General features: G+C 42.7%; 1 protein-coding gene and 1 long non-coding RNA gene across 3 annotated transcripts in view; one reads left to right on the top strand and one right to left on the bottom strand.

Annotated features, from left to right (window-relative positions):
• Positions 1-2,069, bottom strand: part of LOC118386901 (scavenger receptor class A member 5-like) — a 57,445-nt gene extending 55,376 nt beyond the window's left edge. The window contains exon 1 of one of the 2 annotated variants that reach the window (XM_052523585.1): positions 1,719-2,069. The gene's annotated coding sequence lies outside the window, so the exon portion shown is untranslated. The remainder of the gene's footprint in view (positions 1-1,718) is intronic. The other variant, XM_035774875.2, reaches the window with a different exon arrangement.
• Positions 2,070-2,312: 243 nt separating this feature from the next.
• LOC118387193 (uncharacterized) lies at positions 2,313-8,760 on the top strand. The gene is made up of 3 exons (XR_004826361.2): positions 2,313-2,571; positions 5,566-5,685; positions 6,113-8,760. It is a non-coding gene; the product is annotated as an uncharacterized LOC118387193 (long non-coding RNA).
• Positions 8,761-14,114: the final 5,354 nt, after the last annotated feature.

Raw genomic sequence — 14,114 nt, 5'->3', positions numbered from 1 at the left:
CTTTGGTCTCTAAAGCAAACAGCAGAGAATCTAAAACATAAAGCAAGGGGCATGGGTTGAATTATAATAATCAATGACAAGAATGTAGAGGGTTCAAAGCCTCCTGTGCTGCCATCTAGTGCCATAAATCAGACTGTAGTCAGAGAGAGAGAGAGAGAGAGAGAGAGAGAGAGAGAGAGAGAGAGAGAGAGAGAGAGAGAGAGAGAGAGAGAGAGAGAGAGAGAGAGAGAGAGAGAGAGAGAGAGAGAGTAAACATTCCCATCTGAACAGCTGTGAGAGAGAGAAGCACTCCCACATTCCTGGGCTACAGCAGAGGCAGACCTATGGACTCCTCCCCCTATGGACAAGTAGCCGCAGGAAATAAACTAGTACCTCATAAAATACTATAATAATCCACTAGATTTAGGAAAAAGGTGCATGTACATGTACAGTATGCTATGGCTGAGAAAACAGTGCCATTTGGACTTTAGTGGGTGGGGAGTAGGTCATTAATAACTCTGTAATAGAGAATAGATAGTGAATACAGAGACGGATGTGGGACTGTTGAACAAAGTCATTAAAAAGAGTTCAATCTGGCCTTTTTCATTACGCAGAGGGAGTGTCAGTTGACATTTTTGGATAGGGGGCAGACAGCCATTACCGAACCAGGCTGCTAGGAAACCTGTACAGTATGCTAACACCATCCCTGATCATGGTCACCCCATGCAGGACTATGAGAATGTACACCCCTTCCATCCTGCCTTCATTCACATCTCTGTGTGTTTTTCCCCAGAGGCAGGGCACTGATAGGTTCCCACCATGGTATTTTTCCTTTGCGGTCAGAAGCTACGGTACAACTCCTCCATGGTATTGCTTTACTTGGCAATGAGTGTGCCTTGTGATGTCTCCTCAAATACAGGAACAAACCCTTGAGCATCTCCACGAGGTCATTATATATCATGAAAAATAAAGTCCCTATAGGCAAAGGGAGAAGACAGAGCTCTCCATCCATCACTGTGACAAAAAGCCACACTGTGGGCTATGACTATGTCATTGTAATATTTGCCTTCTCTCTGCCAGCCAGGTAGGTCTGAATAGACTAGACGCACTGAAAACCAGCATACTTGGATAGTGATGGAATCTAAAGGAGAGAAAACAATTAAAATGTCCAATGTCCTCGGGTGCACCTCACAGCTGAGTGGCGTCTCTCTGCAGAGTGCACTGGGTCAGCAGTACATGTGGTCTCAGAAGTCTCACATCAGCGGAAACCTTTACAGAGACATCCCGTGTCCATCCGTCCGTGGGGAATTAACCCATTTCCCAGTTAATTAAACACGCGGACATTTCACCCATGAATGGAGAAATATAGAACAAAAAACGTTCAGTGGTTTTGGATGTGCATTTTCTTGGCATGAAGTCAACGAGAAACACAGACCCGTTATTTTTTTGGATACCAGAGCACAGGTGTAAAATAACGTGTCCATACAATAATTTAATTCAGTTGTCATTATGAAGAGACTACAGGTGAATTGTCTCGTTTATCTTCTTTTGCAATTTCAAAGTCATGATGCAAAAATACTGAAAATAATGTATCTATGGACATACATGAATGTAAGAAGTTCCGCGGGTATAAATGCATTTCAGGTTCACTCTGTTGATGTTTTCAAATAACTTATAGAACAGGTGTCACAATTACACGAAAGAAATTGATGCAACATTTCGAAAAGTTTGTCACTCACCTTGTCGACGTTCTGACTACAAAGTATTACAGATGCACATCTCAAAATGTTATCTAAAAAGGGTGCATGTTTTGCCAATGAACTGAAATCTCAATAAATGTTTCCTCTCAACATAAGACAATTCACTGAAGTCTCTCTCAGCAGATAAACGCAGGGTGGAGATCCGTGCAACAGCCAGTCTGTGATGCTTGGGTGAATTAATTCCTGTTTAAAATTGTAGTGGAGGCATGGAGACTACGATGTGACGAATACCGCTTCCTGGACAACTCTGATTAGATGTGTTCGTATCTCATTCTATATAGTATCGTGTTTCTCAATTCATGCGCCCGGGGCAGGGTCCAGTATAAATTTTGTACCGCGGTAAAACTTTTTTACACATTTCTGAACAAATGCGCCCTCCTCTGGGCATTTAAGCATGGCACGTCAGGCCTACAGAAAAGGCGCAATGTATCTCTACAGATCCTACAAAGACTACCACCCTATTCCTCATAAGATACATACATTATAGATAGTTCAATATCGTCAGAGGAAAATAAACTATTCTTAATCGAAAGTAATTCGTCTGCAAAAATATTATAATAGACTCATGTTAATTTCTGTCTTTAGGCCTATTTTGTAAACATGACTCTGTGGGCCCAGTATATAAATAGCCTATATTAAAGCATGTCCGTCATAAAATTGCCCTTATTGCCTCTGCGTGAAATGCGATTTTTATTTGGATGAATATGGCTGTGGTCCAAGATCACATTTTAGTTAGAGTTCCTTCCACACCGAGGCCGCCCTCGAGTAGCGGTTCTTCCTCCAACCAGGTGCGCAGGACGCAGGCGTGACAGACACAGATAGGGTTGGGCAGGTAAGATCTGACTGCCGATAAAACGATGAACTGTACTTGATTAAACACTACAACACCTTTTACTTTAACTGTTATGAATTTCTAGCCTAGTAGATAGTGATAGTGAAAGCAGGACATCGACAAGGACTAGCCTACTCAAGTCTGCATTACCAGAGCCAGGTTTACTTTACAAACATGACGTGGTAGGGTTTACAGTAGATTGTATACTAGTGGCACTTGTAAACAAAGACTACCGATTTGGTTTCATCACTGTTAGATCTTTATCGGTTTTTAGTGCAGTTCAATACATTTCCGGTGAATGGCATCTACCATTACTTTAGAGGGAGTGGGGTAACTTAGTTAAATTGAGCCCTTTTTACATCCAGCACCACTCCATCAAGGGAAATATAGTATTCTTCCAAAAAAAATTATGTCTACATATATTTCAGGGTGTTGTGTATCCCTGAAAATATTCAGAATTCATATAAACATTACAGTTTTGACCACAAAGTTAAGCATTTGCCTGCATTTGCCTGTATTGAATGAAATATTACCACCAAGGTTACCTTATTAAAACCATGTCTACACCGAGCTCCAAAAGTATTGGGACAGGGACATTTGTTGTTGTTGTTTTGGCTCTGTACTCCAGCACATACTTTTTGAAATTATACAATGACTACGAGGTTAAAGTGCAGCTTTAATTTGAGGGTATTTTCATCCATATCGAGTGAACCGTTTAGATTTGACAGCACTTTTTGTACATAGTCCCCCCCCATTTTATGGGAATATATTTCAACTCTATATCTGACATGGTACAGGTGTCTTCTTATTTCTAAGCCCATAACCACGTGTATGAGGTGTATTATTTTGTTTCAAAGCAGATTTGTTTAAGACTACCAAGAAAAACTCTGTGGGACCCTGATTAAGCCCACTGCAGTGAAAGGTTAATTAAATGTATACCTGTGTCGCGCTTGAACGTACAATATAACGTTATTGAATGACCGTCAGTAGTAGAATTTGGGAGGTGAATGTTCTGTGATATTGCATATCACCACTAGGTGGTGTATTTCTCACATTGGGCCTAATGTTGTTCAGTAAAAACCCACTGGGAGTTCTGTTGGCAAAAGACTGTCCGTAATATATATACACTTATTGTATACCCGGGTCCTTCAAAACATTAAACATCTGTTTAAGGTATGTTCAATTACTTGGCAAGTTTGATTAATTAGCTGAGCAAGGGGAACCTACTGTATGCACCTCCTCACATAGAAACATACTATCATCTCCCTCTCATTTTCCCTCCTCCTCTTACCTTCTCTCTGTATCTTTATTCCACCAACCCATATAATGTTTATTGAACCTTTTTCCTATAACATTCCAGGCCCGCAGAGCTTTACTCTAAAACTGATATATAGTATTTGATTAGGTCAGTCTTAAGCGAAATTGACTCCAAACCTCATACTCCGTCTGGTCCATGGTCTACTCTCCAAGAGTTTGTGAAAACAAACAGAAGGGAACTGCCCAAGGGGAGATTTGGGGTTGGGAGTAATGGTCAATATGCACAGGATGTCTTTTTCACGACTTAGATCCTATCTCTCAAGTATCATGTGATTAACCCGGGTGTATTGTAAGAAATTAAATACTCTAGACTTTGAATCACACAAAACATCGAATTTACACACCAATCAGAAATGCACTGGGTCAGATTATGTGGTTTCATTCCGGTCAGATCAGGAAGATGGTGATGTAATCCTTCTGGAAAGCAGCAAGACTGATGAAGAAAGGTGCTTCTCTGCTCAGATTGTTTCACACAGGTTGTCGTGAGGTTTGTATACAGATCTAATCCCACTGCCCCTAGCTCCGGGGAGAAGATCTTACTGCAACATTTCAGAGTGTTTAGAGCTTTCTTTATGTGGGCAGGAAAAATTCCTGGTGATACGTACTTATACAGATGTGGATCTTAATTTGAGCCAGTTTGCTACATCAGGAAAATAATCCTGCAGTAACAGGAAATATGAATTATGTGGATTATAATTAATGGACACTTTTGTAGGGGTTGATACATTTTTTGTAATGGAAAATCGAGTGTGAAATGGAAATTACAAACTTCAGAAGACTTTTTAAACCTTCAATACACTACACGTTTTACACCCTGCAACAGAGCGGTCAAATTACATCTGTACAAGGACAGAGGTTCTCACTGTCTGGTCTGGCTGTCCAGTAATTACTCATATGGGAGCTCATTCCATCATAGATCAGTCTCTTTGTTAAATCAGAAAAGTACATTCCTATATATCCAACATCACAAAAACAATACTATGCCCCACAGCATGTAAAGGCCAAATAAACATTGATGCAGTTTTAGCTCTATAAAAGTTACTGGTTGAACCCTAGGTGATATGACTGAGGAAATAGTACTATAATGTGAACATTTGTGAATGCAGTATTCATTTGTTTTAGCAGGGAGTTCCATTGAGACCAAGGTTTCTTATACAAGGGAGCCCTGCATATACACAATTCACTAATCCAACCTAATACAAATATACACAATTTCAAAACACACTCAAGAGGAACAATCCCATTCCTCAGCAAAGATTTCCCCAATCAACATGTTGAACTGTCTGAGAGGCACCAGTACATCTAGTTGTAGGGAACTCTGTATATTGTTTGCAACCCATGTATGGAACAAACTAAAAGCAGATTTACCTACCTCTGTGGAGACCAAAGGAGTCTCCAGAGTTAGCCATCCCTAACACCGGGCATGGTCATTTGTACGTCTAAAGACGGAGGTTTTTGTTATAGAGATTTATACATAAAAAGACAGTAATGAATCAACCTACTGTACATGACTTCAAAGAGGACCAGCCTACTTTCTGGTATAGAATGCAGTGATGTACTGAAAGTGGGTTGCCACTTTTTGAGGAATGTAATCCAAGGATCCATTGTGTGATGCTAATCTCCAATTTACACTAGTTTGTTGTGCTGTTTATTCCTCCCCTGGCATATACATTGCAGCCCATGCTAGAAATCCACAATGAGCCTCCCTAAAAGGGTCTCCCTCTGGACCATGGAGGACGTGTTTGCCCTACCAAAAGAGTGTCTTCCAACTGGCCATCGTGAAGCATGACATATCCGGTAACTATCTTCAGTAGCTCCTCTACTTACCAAATCTTGTCTTAGAACAAAACAAGCTATGGTCATGTATAACAGTCATTATTAATACACTGCTATGATCTTAAAAAATATTTTTTTAAATTGTGAATATACGTGATATTTTATCCCTGGCCTACTCCAGCCCTGTACTGTGTGCATCGAATGCCTGCAGACAGTTCAACACAAAATGACATGGAACATTAACTGCCTCCAATGATCTTCCCAATTGCTGTTAATCATACCGAACACAGAGCTCATGTTTGACACAAATATAGTTGATCATGCAATTCAGACAATTTTCAATTTAAAAGCCATGTACCCAGCCTGAATTGACAGGCATAATTTTGTCCCCAACTCTAGTGGCCTCCGCTCACCACCTCTCTTGCCTCCTTGCTCTGCCCCTCCCCAGGCCCACCACTGCTGACGATGGGTGAGCACCAGTTGGAGAGGATGGGGGTGAAGGGGGAGCATCTTCAGGACATCCTACTGGACATTCTTCGCCTCAGGGTCCAGGAGAAACTGGAGAACATCAACATCTTCTCTAGTGAGGGATTCTACAGTCTCCTCTTAAAGAGATAGTTAGACATTTAGGCAGTTAAGCCATTTTGTAATCTTACCCAGAGTTAAATGAACTCGTGGATAAGGGAGAGTGGGGTAATTTGAGTCAAAAGGGTTAGTTGAGCCATCCTTGTTTCTAGGAAACCATACACAAAAGTAATAATTTGACCAAAATGTAGGAAGAGGTCATCATTTCATGGAGTCCGAAGGAAGAAATCACATGGAAAAAATGGTAAGCAAATTAGGTCCAAAAAACGGATTTTCAACAAGTCAAATTAATTTATTGCGTTAGATGTTTCATGATGCTTGTATTTAAACTAAAGTAGATCATTTTAAGATCTTCTATGCATCAGTTGTGGTCTCTATAAGCTTCAATATGAGGTCCTAAACCCAGCATGAAAGTGCATCCTTGTAGCTGTGTGGGATTATAGTCAAAATGTTTTCCTTGGGGTACGTTGTAGCAATGGTTGTGCCAATGGCAAGTTTCGAAAATGGAAGTGTTTTCTTCCCAGGCATAATAGAAGGCATTATCGCTGGGATATGAGGTACCAACAGGGCCTAGCCTATATTAAAAGTGCTTTTTTTCAAGTACAAAGGGCTTGGTATTTGTTAAGCCTGTGTTAAATGATCCTTAAAATTATTAAAAGACAAAAATGATTGTGATTGTGTTCAATTGTGTTTGGGGAAATAAATATAGACATGGTTTTAAAAAGGTAGTGGTAATATTTCATTCAGTACAGAAGTTTGTAACTTAACCTATCCCGTGGCTCAACTTAACCCATAACGAGTAAGCTGTGCCAAGAGACCACTTTTTTTGGACAAGCTATGTTTTCAAAACTGTAATGTTCAAATGAATTCTGATTATTTCCAGGGATACACCACATCCTGAATATATATATATATATATAGATACAGTGTCTTTGTTAGAAAGAATACTATATCTCTGTTGATGGAGTGATGCTGAAGGTAAAAAATGTCTCTACTTACTCCACTCTACCATTTTTACATCTGAGTGCAGTTTGAAGGAAGTTGAAGGTCGTTTCTGGATACATTGCTAACTAGCATTAGAGCAATGACTGGTTCTCTACTGGTGCAGCTAGAAGGATTTCATCTGACTCTGAGTAAGTAGAAAAAAAGGGTTTGATTGCCAGAATGACAAACTATCCCTTTAAACTGTATCAGGAATACAGTTGTAGCCTATATCAACGGCATCTTCTTTGATGAAGAAGTAACTACTGTATTGTCTAAAACTGTATCATAAAGGGACAGACATATACTGTGTCCTCTTAGATTGCAGAAAAAAATTCACTTGTAGCCTATATCAGTTGGCTCACATAAACTCAGACAGTGCAAATACTGCGAGAGAGTCATACAAGGTTCCATCATCAGCCAACATGATTGACAGACATGTATTTCATCAAGAGGGTTAGCCTAGAGATACATATCCCCTGCCAAGAATAGATTGACATCGAAAGAGAAGAGAAAGCCTCTGATGGATTATTCAACAGAACTGAAAAGAAAAGACAGAACAAGTTACGCTATTTGGCATGGATACATAAAACAAGTTCAAGTTCAATACTACAGATAAAATACACCAGGGTTTTTGTTCACAGTGGGGTATGCTTGCATTTAAAATGTATTTTTAACCAAAGGTTTCTTTAGCGCTTTCTCTTTTGAGTGTTTCTCTTCATGACTAGGAGAAGATGTCTCTGATATTCTTATGTTCCCCTTCTACGATGTGGAGGTCTAGAGAAGACAAAAGCATTTGCTTTCAGGAATCATTGACCTGAAGAAAAAAGGCCAGATTGGTTTTGGCACAGTGGTATTTTCACAGACACTTCTGTGAATCAAGTCCTTGCCTCTCGCTCTGTGCTGCTCTTGCAGTCTTGTTTTTTTTTACAATACTCAATACACTATGTGGCAGTTATTGTAGAGGGAGAATATAATTCCCCATTGAACAAGGGGATACAATGCATCCCTCATCTGGACTAAATGTTGCAATCCCATACCCAGCAGTGATTTGGCTAGCTAATGGCCTGTTATATTACTCTCAGGAGATCCAGTGTGAATTAGTAGGGAAAGTAAGTCAATTAGTCTCGAGTTAAATGTAGGGACACATGGCCATCATTTAGATAACATCCCAAATGCTGCTCCAAGCTATTAGGTCTTTCACAGGGAAGGTAATGGGGGATCATTTAATGGGAGGTTTCCGGCAGAGACAAAATGTCTAATGTATTTGCTTATAAGTTCGATGCTGGAGCAAAAATTTTGTGTCTTCTGACTGACATCGGCGTCGTCATCTTTATTTGTCTTTTGTTGCTCCGAACCTCACGCTTGCTTGTAAGATGTCGGCTGTGTTTTTCTGTCGATCACATACGATCACTGACACATCTTGGAATGAAACACAACTATACATAGAAACCGTCCAGACAGAGATGTATGTATAGGCAGAGATTTCCTCTTTTATTTGGTGCCGAATCATATTCATATTACTGTAACAGTCCATTGTGTTATCATGTGTGTATTATATGTGCTAGTTTAAAGAGCATAGAGATACTGGTTTGGCATATTACGGATGTTTTGAAGTTGAGCAAATAAAAGTGCTACATTTGCAAATACTAAGTCTGTTTCTTTCAAATCCTTCTTGCTCAGAGCAATCCCTCCCCAGACTTAAATGTTCTGCCCAATAGTATAATGAAAACATTTGTTTGCACCAGCTGGAAGTATTTTGATGCATCCCTAAGGTTCACCACGTTTCACTAGGCAGTATATGCACATGAAAAACTGCAGGACTGTCAAATCTGAAGCTCATACCGTAGCGTATTTTACAATGCAATCCAACTCTAAACAACTAAACCTGTATGATTGTGTAGTATTTTCAAAAACAGGAAGACATCCATTTGCTATATCCAGCCTGGAACTCAGGAACGAAACAAGGTATGGCATTTGAGAGCTCCATTTAGTGGAGGAATCTGACTTGACACCTTATTTTCTAAGGAAGACCAAGTCTGATCCTTGTTTGTTTGAAATAATTGTCTCCACTGATAATTATCTAAAAATCAATATGTAGAATCAGCCAGTGGCCTAAATCTTGAGAGGCATACTGTTGCCCTAGACACGGTCCATTTGTCTTTATTACATGAATCACAATACATCTTTCCACTTCCCCACAAACTTGTCAGACAACCCAAACTTTCAATCTCCTCGTTATTCTGAAGGGCAGACCCAAAAAATGGAGGACAGCCGAATGTAAGCAACAACATGTTGTTCAGTTAAAGTAACACCTCTACGGGAAGTTCAGATTTGTTTTTCTTTGTTCAGTGAAAGTAACACCTCTACGGGAAGTTCAGATTTGTTTTTCTTTGTTCAGTAATCCAGCCCCTGAAAAGTGCAGCCCAGCCCTGACGTGCTGAATCTGATGTGCCCCATAAAAGGAGTGTTTACATTTCCTCACCTTCCATGGACATTAGCAAGTGCTGAGCCTGTGGCTCTAGGGTCCCAGCGGGGGGGTACACCAAATTAGACGGGCTGATTAATATCCCTCAGAGATGCATGGCATTTGATTTCTTCCATTCAGGGCAGTGGTGTATCAGGAAAGCGCTGACTCACATTAAATGTAAATATACCTCGGGGAGAGATACTAAATCATAGCTGACAGAAGGAGGGCTGCCCGAATATTCCAAAGGTTAGCAAATCGTGCCGTCGACCCAAAGAGATGAAACAAAAAATATGAAACTGGGCTGTGTATTGTTTGGCATGCAACAAATGAGGGGTTGAAAAAAAAATGTGTTGTTTTGGGTCCATACTCCAGCACTTTGGATTTGAAATTATACAATGAGGTTCAAGTGCAAACTTTAATTTGAGGGTATTTTCATCCATATCGGATTAACCGTTTAGAAATTACAGCACTTTTTGGACGTAGTCCACCCATTTTAGGAGACCTAAAGTATTGGGACACATTCACTTACAGTACCAGTCAAAAGTTTGGTCACACCTACTCATTCCAGGGTTTTTCTTTATTTTTACTATTTTCTACATTGTAGAATAATAGTGAAGACCTTTCAACTATGAAATAACACATATGGAATCATGTAGTAACCAAAAAAGTGTTAAACAGATCAAAATATATTTTATATTTCAGATTCTTCAAAGTAGCCTTAATGACAGCTTGGCACACTCTTGGCATTCTCTCCACCAGCTCATGAGGTAGTCACCTGGAATGCATTTCAATTAACAGGTGTGCCTTGTTAAAAGTAATTTATGGAACTTCTTTCCTTCTTAATGCATTTGAGCCAATCAGTTGTGTTGTGACAAGGTAGGAGTGGTATGCAGAAGATAGACCTTTTTGGTAAAAGACCAAATCCATATTATGGCAAGAACAGCACAAATAAGTAAAGAGAAATGACAGTCCATCATTACTGTGAGCGTACCAAGTAATTAGGCGTCACTCTAAAGCGGGAAGGTGGAATAAACGAGTCAGGAGTAGGTTTTTCTGATTGAACACGGTTCTCTATTGAGGGTATTTTGTCAACAAAAACATTCTAACATAATCAATGAAAAATCTTCCAAGGAAAAACACACATCTTCTTCTCCAGATGAAAACAAGAACACAATAGGATAATCTTTAAACTACAACAAACATAAATCACGGGTTTGTCACCATCTTCGTGGTTCTTTCAGCACAGCTTCTCTCGGTGGCCATCTTCCAGAGATAGTTTTCTCCCTCTCTGCTGGTTCCATTCTCTCTTTTATAGGGGAAGGAGAGTATCTCATTAGTACCGTCAGCTGTGCTTAATTGACTCTGGTTACCTTGTCTCCCATGCTTTGTTGGGCTACTATCCATGAGCCCAGCCTGCCCTCTAGTGGTCCTTCCACATACCTTCCCCCCCAGGACCGAACCGGAGGGTCGGGCGCCAGACGCACCGTCTTGGTCGCGTCGGGACAGCGCGTCTGCATTCCCGTTCCTCGATCCGGCCCTGTGGATGACATGGAAAGAGAACGGTTGTAAAGACAAAAACCATCTGGCTATTCTGTTGTTATTGTTTCTCTTACCAGCCATCCACGTGAGGGGCGCATGGTCAGTAACTAATGCAAACCTCCGACCCAGTAGGTAGTACCGGAGATAATCGAGGGCCCACTTGATGGCTAAGGCCTCTTTCTCTACGGTCGCATACCTCTGTTCCCGATCGCTGAGTTTCCTACTAATGAAGAGAATCGGCTTCTCTGCTTCACCTTCACCCTGAGCTAGTACGGCCCCGAGCCCTGTATCCGAGGCGTCGACCTGCACAATGAACTCTTGTGAGAAGTCCGGAGCCTGTAGAACGGGATCGGAACACAGGCCATCTTTTAACAATTGAAAGGCCTCTTCCGTCTCCTCTTTCCACTCTACCTGGTTTGGCAGGTTTTTCCTGATGAGGTTTGTGAGGGGGTTGGCAATGGTTGCATATCCCGGGATAAAACGGCGATAATATCCTGTTATCCCTAAGAAGGCCCGAACGTCTCGCTTGGTCCGGGGTCGAGGCCAGTCACGAATTGCCCTGGTCTTCTCTGCCTGCGGGCGTATTTTCCCATTCCCCACGGTATACCCCAGGTATTCCGCTTCGGACAGGCCCAGGCAGCATTTATTTGGATTGGCTGTCAACCCTGTGGCTTCCAAACTCACGAGCACCGCCCGTAATCGCAGGAGGTGACTATCCCAGTCCTCGCTGTGGATGACCACATCGTCTATGTACGCCGCTGCATACTCTTGATGGGGCCGTAGAATGGCATCCATGAGGCGTTGGAAGGTTGCAGCAGCTCCGTGCAGTCCGAAGGGCATCCTCACATACTGGAAAAGCCCCTCTGGGGTGGCGAAGGCAGTCTTTGGGCGATCCTCCGGAGCCACCGGCACTTGCCAATATCCCTTCGTCAAATCCAGGGTAGTGATGAACTTGGCCTTTCCTAAGCGCTCCAAGAGTTCATCCACGCGGGGCATGGGGTACGCATCGAATGTAGAGATGGCATTCACGCCCCTAAAGTCGTTGCAGAGTCTCATACTACCATCGGCTTTGGGGACCAGGACTATGGGACTGGACCACTCGCTCGTCGAGGGCTCGATCACGCCCATCCTCAACATCTCCCTCACCTCTTTCTTAGCGATGACTCGGCGAGCCTCAGGAATCCTGTAAGGGCGGATATGCACTTTCTTGCCGGGTTCAGTGTGGATATGGTGGAACAGGACATCTGTTTGTCCTGGGAATGGAGAGAATATTCGACCAAAGTTCATAATCAGCTTGTCTAGCTGTCTTGACTGCTCCGGTAGGAGAGTTTGGCCACGGCGCACCTGTGGTAGAGCCTCTTTTTTTCTTTGCCCTCCAGGGCCATCAAAGCCACCTCCTCCTCTCGTCCATGGTACGTCTTCAGCAGGTTTATGTGATAGAGTTGGACCTTCTTCCTCCTGTCAGGTTGCTTGATGAGGTAATTGACCGGTGAGACCCTTTTCATTACCTCGTAGGGCCCCTCCACTGCGCCAGCAAGCGATGTTCGGCCGTGGGCACAAGCACCATCACTTTCTCTCCCACGGTGAACTCACGGGGGGTCGCAGATTTATCATAGGCCCGGCCTTGGGTCCTTTGGGCCTTCTCCATATGCTCCTTGACTATGGGCCACACTGCTGACAGGCGGTCTCTCATCAGGGTAACGTGTTCTATTGTAGATCGAAAGGGGCATGGTTGGGTCTCCCAGGTCTCCTTGGCTAAGTCGAGGATTCCTCGACAGGGTCTGCCATAGAGCAATTCAAACGGAGAGAATCCAGTGGATGCCTGGGGTACTTCTCGCAGGGCAAACATTAAGTGTGGGAGAAGCATGTCCCAGTTTTTCCCGTCTCGGGACACCACTCTTCTCAACATGCTTTTAATTGTTTTGTTCAAGCGTTCACACAACCCATCTGTTTGAGGGTGGAATATGCTTGTACGTATCTGTTGAACCTGATATAACCGACACAAGTCCTTCATCAACCGGGACATGAACGGGGTTCCTTGATCGGTTAAGATAGTCTTGGGAAGACCCACACGAGAGAACATCAGGAATAACTCCTTGGCAATTCCCTTTGATGACATGTTAAATGAAATAAATGAATGTTACGTAGGGGTATGGCCTCCGGGAACTTGGTAGCATAATCTATAACCACTAGGATGTACTCGTGTCCTCTGGCGGATTTTGGGAGGGGTCCTACGAGGTCCATAGCTATGCGTTCAAAGGGAGTCTCTATGATGGGGAGAGGAATCAAAGGGTTACGTAGGTGTGGCCGTGGGGCTGTACGTTGACATTGATCACACGTCTTACAATACCTGGCCACATCTCGGGTGACACGGGGCCAATAGAATCTCTGCATGATTCTGTCAATCGTCTTGTCTCGTGCCAGGTGTCCTCCTAGGACGTGGGAATGGGCTAACTGTAGAACTGTATCCCTGTATGGTCTAGGCACCATTAGTAATTCCTGGTTTTCCCCCCTTCGTCGTACGACCCAGTATAAGAGACCCCGCCTGATTGCATAGTAAGGAAGAAGGGGCTCACCTGATCCGTCGACGTTCCTTCCGTCGAGTCGATCACCTTCACCTTCCTCATGGCCTCCCTTAGGTCTGGGTCTCTATGCTGCGAGGTGCCGAACTGTCCCTTTAATTCCTGGGGCAGGTCAACCTCAGTAGAGGGATGTGGAGGTTGTTCCACATCCCCATCAGGGGAGACCGAGGAGAATCCCTTCCAGGTTCCCTCCTCGGATGGAGCTTCAAATATATCCCTTAGTGCCTGGTTGCTCCTTCCTTCCTGCGTTGTGTATAACCCTTCACAGGTGTCTTCATCGGTGGTTTCCTGGA

The sequence above is a fragment of the Oncorhynchus keta genome, chromosome 8 (genome assembly GCF_023373465.1).
Source record: "Oncorhynchus keta strain PuntledgeMale-10-30-2019 chromosome 8, Oket_V2, whole genome shotgun sequence".
NCBI lineage: Eukaryota > Metazoa > Chordata > Actinopteri > Salmoniformes > Salmonidae > Oncorhynchus > Oncorhynchus keta.
Note: the sequence above shows the minus strand (reverse complement) of the source record. Positions and strands in the feature narration are given on the sequence as shown.